The following is a 6,000-nucleotide window of genomic DNA, read 5'->3' on the forward strand; positions in this document are numbered from 1 at the left end:
AGTGTTACACACCGGAATAAAGACACCTCCCAATGTCTGTGGTAAACGGAGCGATTTGAGCTCTTCAAGCCTCTCCCTGTAAAGCATTTTCTCCAGCCCCCATGTTATTTGCTGCTTGTGTCTGTGCAAGCCCACGGACTGGCATTTGTGTGTCGACTGAAACGTGTGTGCAGGAGCAGCCTCCCACATACAGACACGTGCACAGACAGGAGTCAATGCATTAGAGCTCATTTATGCCCCTGCACGCAGAGACGCACACAGAGACACACACAGGCCCTTCAGCTCACATCACTGGGGCCAGATGAGCACCCCTGGCTAACACACAGGGTGCTCCTGACCTCGTCTTCTCTCCCATCCATTAACCCTCATCCCCGGGATTCTTGAAGCAGCTCCTCCTAATCTTCCCCTCCAAACCACGGAGAAAGATGAGGGCATGGAGAGCAAGTCCCCAGCTGAGGCACTCAGGTCCCATGGCTCAGCTGGCACCCATCCCCTTCACGTGGGTGCTGTGGCTTTGATCACTAAATGCCCAGCCTGCACCTGGCAAGCCTCATTAGCAAATCCTTAGAGAGAGACAAGGCATTAATTACTATTATTATAATTCTAATTGCACTGCCTGGATTTCTGCTCTCCTTTGCTGGAAGAGTTCCCGTTGCTCAGTGTGGGCCTGGGGAGAAGGATTGGATGATGGGATGCTTGTCCTCCCTTCCCTGTGGGGTTTAGCATCTGCAGGGATGGCAGATTGTTTGTACAACCTACAGGGTGTGGGAATAGGAGGATACACTTGACCTCAGTGATCCCAGTGGGACCTTGCCTGAGAAAAAACTGAAACCACAGGCTGAACTCTCATTCTCCAGCACCACTCAGGATTTTGCATTTCTCCCTCACTGCAAAATGACATTTCATAGACTCGTGGAATATCCTGGATTGGAAGAGACCCACAAGGACTATCAAAGTTCAACTCCCAGCCCTGCACAGGACCACACCAAGAATGACACCAAGTTTATGAGGGCCAAGGAAAGCAGCAATTGCTTTTCCACATGTAGGAGCAGGCTGAGGTCAAAGGATCATGAGGTTTCTTCCAGGGAAACTCTGTGCTGTGGGAGCAGGGCAGCCCCATCCCTAGTTGTCTGCCATCCCAAGAGATGCCCTGGGCAGGCAGAGGGTCCAGCAGCACAAGATCACTGACACCACCTGAGGTACAAATCATTTGGATCCTGTATTTGACCTGGCTCTCATGCCTTCCCTCCCCTTCACTGCCCAGTTTTTCTACTTCCCTTTTCTCCTGTAACAATATCTCAGCGTGGCTGCCCAGGACAGTGATCCACTACAGCCCCAGCCAACAGCTCTTCCCACACTCCTGATATTTGATCCCATCCCCCTCAGTGGGGAGGTCACTTCTCCACCACAGACTCATAATCAGGGAAGGGACATCTCAATAGCCACTCCCTGGCAAGGTCCACAATCACACCTCCTGCAGCACTTTCACCTAAATCCACTGAATTCTTCCCAGAAATGGCCAAGGAACACTCCCACATTGCTGGCTGTAGGGGGGACAGCCTGTGACAGAGAGAGTGACGACAATGGCGACATGAGACCACCACTGCTGCCAGCCAGAGGATTGGATCTCTGTGTGGCTCAGCAACCCCCCTGCTAGGATTAACTCATTCGAGCAGCCCAATTCTAGCTGATAAAAAGCTGTGGCATGGCCCCTGACCTACATGCCAGGGACAAAACTCATCAAGAAATCCCTCAATTCTCCATGCAACCCAGAAGGAGGTGTCTAGGGACAGGAGATGGTGCACTAAGGGTCACATCAGTGACACAGCTGGAGACTCCTGGGGTGCAGGGTCCCCACAAACACCCCTCCTCCTCTGCCACACCTGGTTGCCTGTGACAGCTCATAGACAGTCCCACTCCCTCTCTCAGCTCACATCTCCTCATCCCACTGCTGAGAAAAACACTTCATTTTCCTGCTCCTCACCAGTTACTCCATGTGTCCAGAGCAAAATACAGCAATCCCCAGCATGGAGAAACATGTCCCAGCAGCTGCTCCTGCAGGAATGCAGGGAGCAGTCCTCTCGGCACATCCTGGAGCAGGATGTCTGAGCCAAACTGTGGCTTGGTTCAGGAGCAGATGCACCCAGAGGAGCAAGGCTCAGGGTGACCCTGATCCCCCTCCACCTGCTGATGTGAGTGACTCCAGTGGAGTGAACCAGCCAACACCTGGTGACACAGCCAAGGGTCCCCCTCCAAACAAAACCACCCCTTTGTGGTGTTAGGCTACATGCAGAGCCCTCCCTGTCATCCAGGGCCTGGGTAGGGGACAGGATGGCACCCCAGCAATGCTGACACAAGGACCAGAAAACCACCCCGAGCCAGGCACGCAGGAGAAGGAGTTAACGCCTCAGCCCAAGCTGCTGCTGAAGCAGCACTGTGGCTCTGCCCGAGGGCACCGTCAGCCACGGCACATTTCTCTTTGTGAAGTAATGCTTTCCAAAGGAGTTTGCTGGCTGGCTGCATCACAGAGGGATGCTGGGGGAAAAAGCTGGGAGAGCAGAGGTGTTCCCCACCACTGCACCCTGCTGCTCCTATCCCTGCTCATCGGGGCTGCCCGGGGATCTTCCCTCACCAGATATTTCCGTTTCCCAAGTCATTATTTGGGTTTCCATGAGCTAATACGCCAGACTCAAAGGTCACCGCTCCAGGCCAGCCCGAGCAGTCACGCGGCAGGTGATTCACACCTGACAAACCCGTCCTGGCCAGAGCAGGAGGCAGCACTAAAACGTCCTCCACTGCCAGGACAGGAGCGGTGCCTTCCCCATCCACACCCTGGCACAGTGCTGCTTACATGAGGTGAGTCCCTGCCCATGCCAGACCCCCCAGCCCGTGCCACCACCAGCTGAGCTGGTGGCAGGTAAAGCAGCTGAGGGGAGGTCTGCAATGTGCTCTCACCCAGTGACCAGGTGTCCTAGGTTGACTGTATGATGATTTTATTATATATATGCATTTATTTATAATGCATAAATATGCATTATTGCATATGCAGCAATGACACCTCTGCAGCCCCTTGCTTTGTGGCACTTGTACTGGGCCAATTGCCAAAAATCAAACCCACTGTCCCCACAGGATGGAGCAACTCGTGACAGGATCTATCAGCAGCTCCTGGGACACTGCTCCTGCCAGCAAGCCTCAGCTCTCTGCATGGAGGAAAACTGCTGATCCCACCTTCACAGATGCATTGGGGCTGCAGGGTGGTGACAATCGAAATACAGGTGATTTTTGTGCGGCCCAGGGCTGGCCCTGGGGAGGCAGCCAGCACCTGTCACCATGGGGACAGTGATGGAAAGAGCCATCAGAGCATCCTCAGTACTCTGCCAGCCTCCACTCCTCCCACACTGGTGGGAGCAGAGCAAGATGTGCTTCTACACGTCCCTGACCACTCCTCCAACTCTGCCTCTCTGGGAAAAGCTGCCAAGGTACCACCACCCAGTTTTCCCACTGGAAAGGGGGAGCTGAAGTCACTGTGCTGCCCCAGGGACCTGTCCTGACACAAAAGGAGCACATCAGGGGCAACAGTGAGAGCCTCCAGCACCCAGGGCAGGTACGAGGGTGCAGCCTGGCAGAAGGAGGCAGAGAAATACCAGAGGGTGCAGCCAGGAGGGCAGAACCTTGGAGACCACATCCAAGAGGTTCAGCAATTAAACTGAAAGCCAGGAGCAGGTCAGCTTGTTCCAACAGCATGAGTCAGAAAGCAAAGGAGGACAGAGCAGCAGTGAGGGATGTACAAGACACAAACAGCCTCTCCCTTCCCCAAATTTTGTGGCAGTGAGAAAACACATGCTGAGCACTGAAAGGCTCATTAGTAAGCCTTGGGACATTGGTCTGACAACAAGGAGGGGAAAGAACTTGGTATGCCTGAATTAATACAGCCAGGATAACTGTTAACAGCATGCTTCAGCTCCCTGAGAACACGTGGGTGAGGTGAAAACATCCCAGGCACATCGTGGGTCCATCTTCACGGAGCTCACTCCAGGACAAGACAGTCACCCCAGCTACATCTCCCCAGACTGATTTTATCCCTCAGGGCTGGAGTTTCCTTATAGATCAGCTGCTGCCAAATCTCTCAAACTTTTACTTTCCCTGAACTACAATATCACAGTTCTATTTCCCCACCCTCCCTTTATGCTGAGAGCTGAAGATGGTTTAGAATTAAACCAGTTCTTTTACTAGCAGCTGTTTCCCAACAGCACCCACCACCTTTGCACACTCCTGCCATGGGCGAATATCACAATCTCAGCCCTATTACAGATATTTTTACAAAGTCCTTCTAAAACCTGCCTTGCATTGACATTTCAGCCACTGAAAGCACCTGCCCTGATGGGAGTCAAGGCCAACAAATGCATTCAATTTGTGTTATTACAGTTACCAGCCTAGAGCAGCACCAGGAGAAATAACTTCATCTATAAATACCAGGAGAAAGCTTCATTTGGGTTTGGATCATCTCTCCACTAGACACCTGCCTGGCTGCAGCTACAGCCCAGCCTCTCCCTCCTCCTTTTGGGCAGCTCTGCTGATACAATTTCACTGCTGGCCTCCCTTGCTGCAACCCAAGGACCTGCAGAAGATGCAAAGAACTTAAAGTGAAAAAATAAAGGCATTATGGTAATTGCATCTCATCGTCCTCTGCACATCCCATCACTGGCATTACTCCTCAACAGCTGCAGGAATCAGGATTGAGGAAGAAATTTAATTCCCCACACCCAACACTTGATTTTCTCCTGTAGGCCTTTGTACAACCCCCTCTCCCACCCATCAGGGCACAGCAAGGGCCAGGGGCTCCCAGAGGTCCAGGAAACCAGAAGAGACCCCTCAGCTACAGGGCAGAGTCTCACCAGCAAAGGGCTGTCCCTCTGCTCCCAAGGAACCCATCCAGGAGGGTAGAATTGCTCATGCAGGAGTCCAGATCATCAGGAAAGTTCCCCACAATAAGGCAAGTCTGAAATGAAGCCAGAAGAATTAACCTGCAGGTCAGGGTGAGGCTTGGTGAGGGCAGCCACCCTCACCTCTCACTTGGTGAGACACAGCCTGGGGATCTCCTGGCAGCTCTGCAGTCCATGGGTGAAGGTCTGGGTGACCAACACTGGAGACCCACACTCCGCAGTCAAACTGGAGCAGGGAGTGATGGTTCTGGCAGAGCTCAAATGAACATCTCAGGGCCCATGGGCTGGGATCCAGGTGAGGCTGCTCACAGTCATCAATGCCTCTTGGTGGCCTGACACCCCATGCAGCTCTCAGGTGCTTGTGCTGGCTTTCCTGGCCCTGTTCCCCCAGCAGCAGGACTGAGGGCTCAGGAGGGTGCTGGGTGAGCAGAGGGAGCTGCTGCAGGTCATTAAAGATTCCTTTGATGAGGCTGCTCTAGGAACACCTGGGGCAGCTGCAGAACTTTCTCAAGCCAACAACCAAGTGCTGCTGTGACCTCACAGGGACTCTGCCCATGCCAGTGTGACTGAGTGAAGTGGGGACAGGGTCTGGTCTGCTCTGCACTCACAGCCTCTGCTGCCTTCTCTCCCAGGAGCAGGAGGACAGGCCTGGCGGCTCCTCTTACACCCAGGTACAAGCCCCAGCTTAACCCAGGCTGCTCACCCTGAGGCCATTTGTGCCAGACAAACATCCCCAGACAGTGAGTGCTGCCCCAGGGCACCACAGTGCTCAGGATTGCTCAGCTTTGCACCATCTAGATTTATTCTTTTTGCAGCAGCAGCAGCAGCCAGACCCTGCCATGGTAACGGGCTTTCCTGGAAGGTCTGATTGCTGCATCTTCCCAGCAGTGAGGAAGCAGCAGGTCTCAGGCAGCCTGACCCCTTCCCCAGAGCCCCTGGGACCGAGGGTGTGGAGAGGGACTCAGCACAAGCAATACAAGAAAAGCCAGTGTGCATTGCCTGGTCACTGCTGCATCTCAGCAAGATGCTGCTGTCACCTGGAGTGTCCCCAAGGACT

At 53.6% G+C, this 6,000-nt stretch overlaps 2 long non-coding RNA genes across 4 annotated transcripts; one reads left to right on the forward strand and one right to left on the reverse strand.

Annotated features, from left to right (window-relative positions):
• The first annotated feature begins 2,552 nt into the window (after positions 1-2,552).
• Positions 2,553-4,511, forward strand: LOC128798624 (uncharacterized). The gene is made up of 3 exons (XR_008434487.1): positions 2,553-2,856; positions 3,130-3,275; positions 4,426-4,511. It is a non-coding gene; the product is annotated as an uncharacterized LOC128798624 (long non-coding RNA).
• On the reverse strand, positions 4,463-5,422 carry LOC128798623 (uncharacterized). 3 transcript variants are annotated; one of them, XR_008434484.1, is made up of 3 exons: positions 5,253-5,422; positions 4,896-4,999; positions 4,463-4,618 (listed from the first exon to the last, which is right to left on the reverse strand). It is a non-coding gene; the product is annotated as an uncharacterized LOC128798623 (long non-coding RNA). The 3 variants fall into 3 exon arrangements; XR_008434485.1 differs by having other exon boundaries at positions 5,067-5,422; XR_008434486.1 differs by lacking the exon at positions 4,896-4,999 and having other exon boundaries at positions 5,025-5,422.
• Between the last annotated feature and the right edge of the window lie 578 nt (positions 5,423-6,000).

The sequence above is a fragment of the Vidua chalybeata genome, chromosome 21 (assembly GCF_026979565.1).
Source record: "Vidua chalybeata isolate OUT-0048 chromosome 21, bVidCha1 merged haplotype, whole genome shotgun sequence".
Lineage (NCBI taxonomy): Eukaryota > Metazoa > Chordata > Aves > Passeriformes > Viduidae > Vidua > Vidua chalybeata.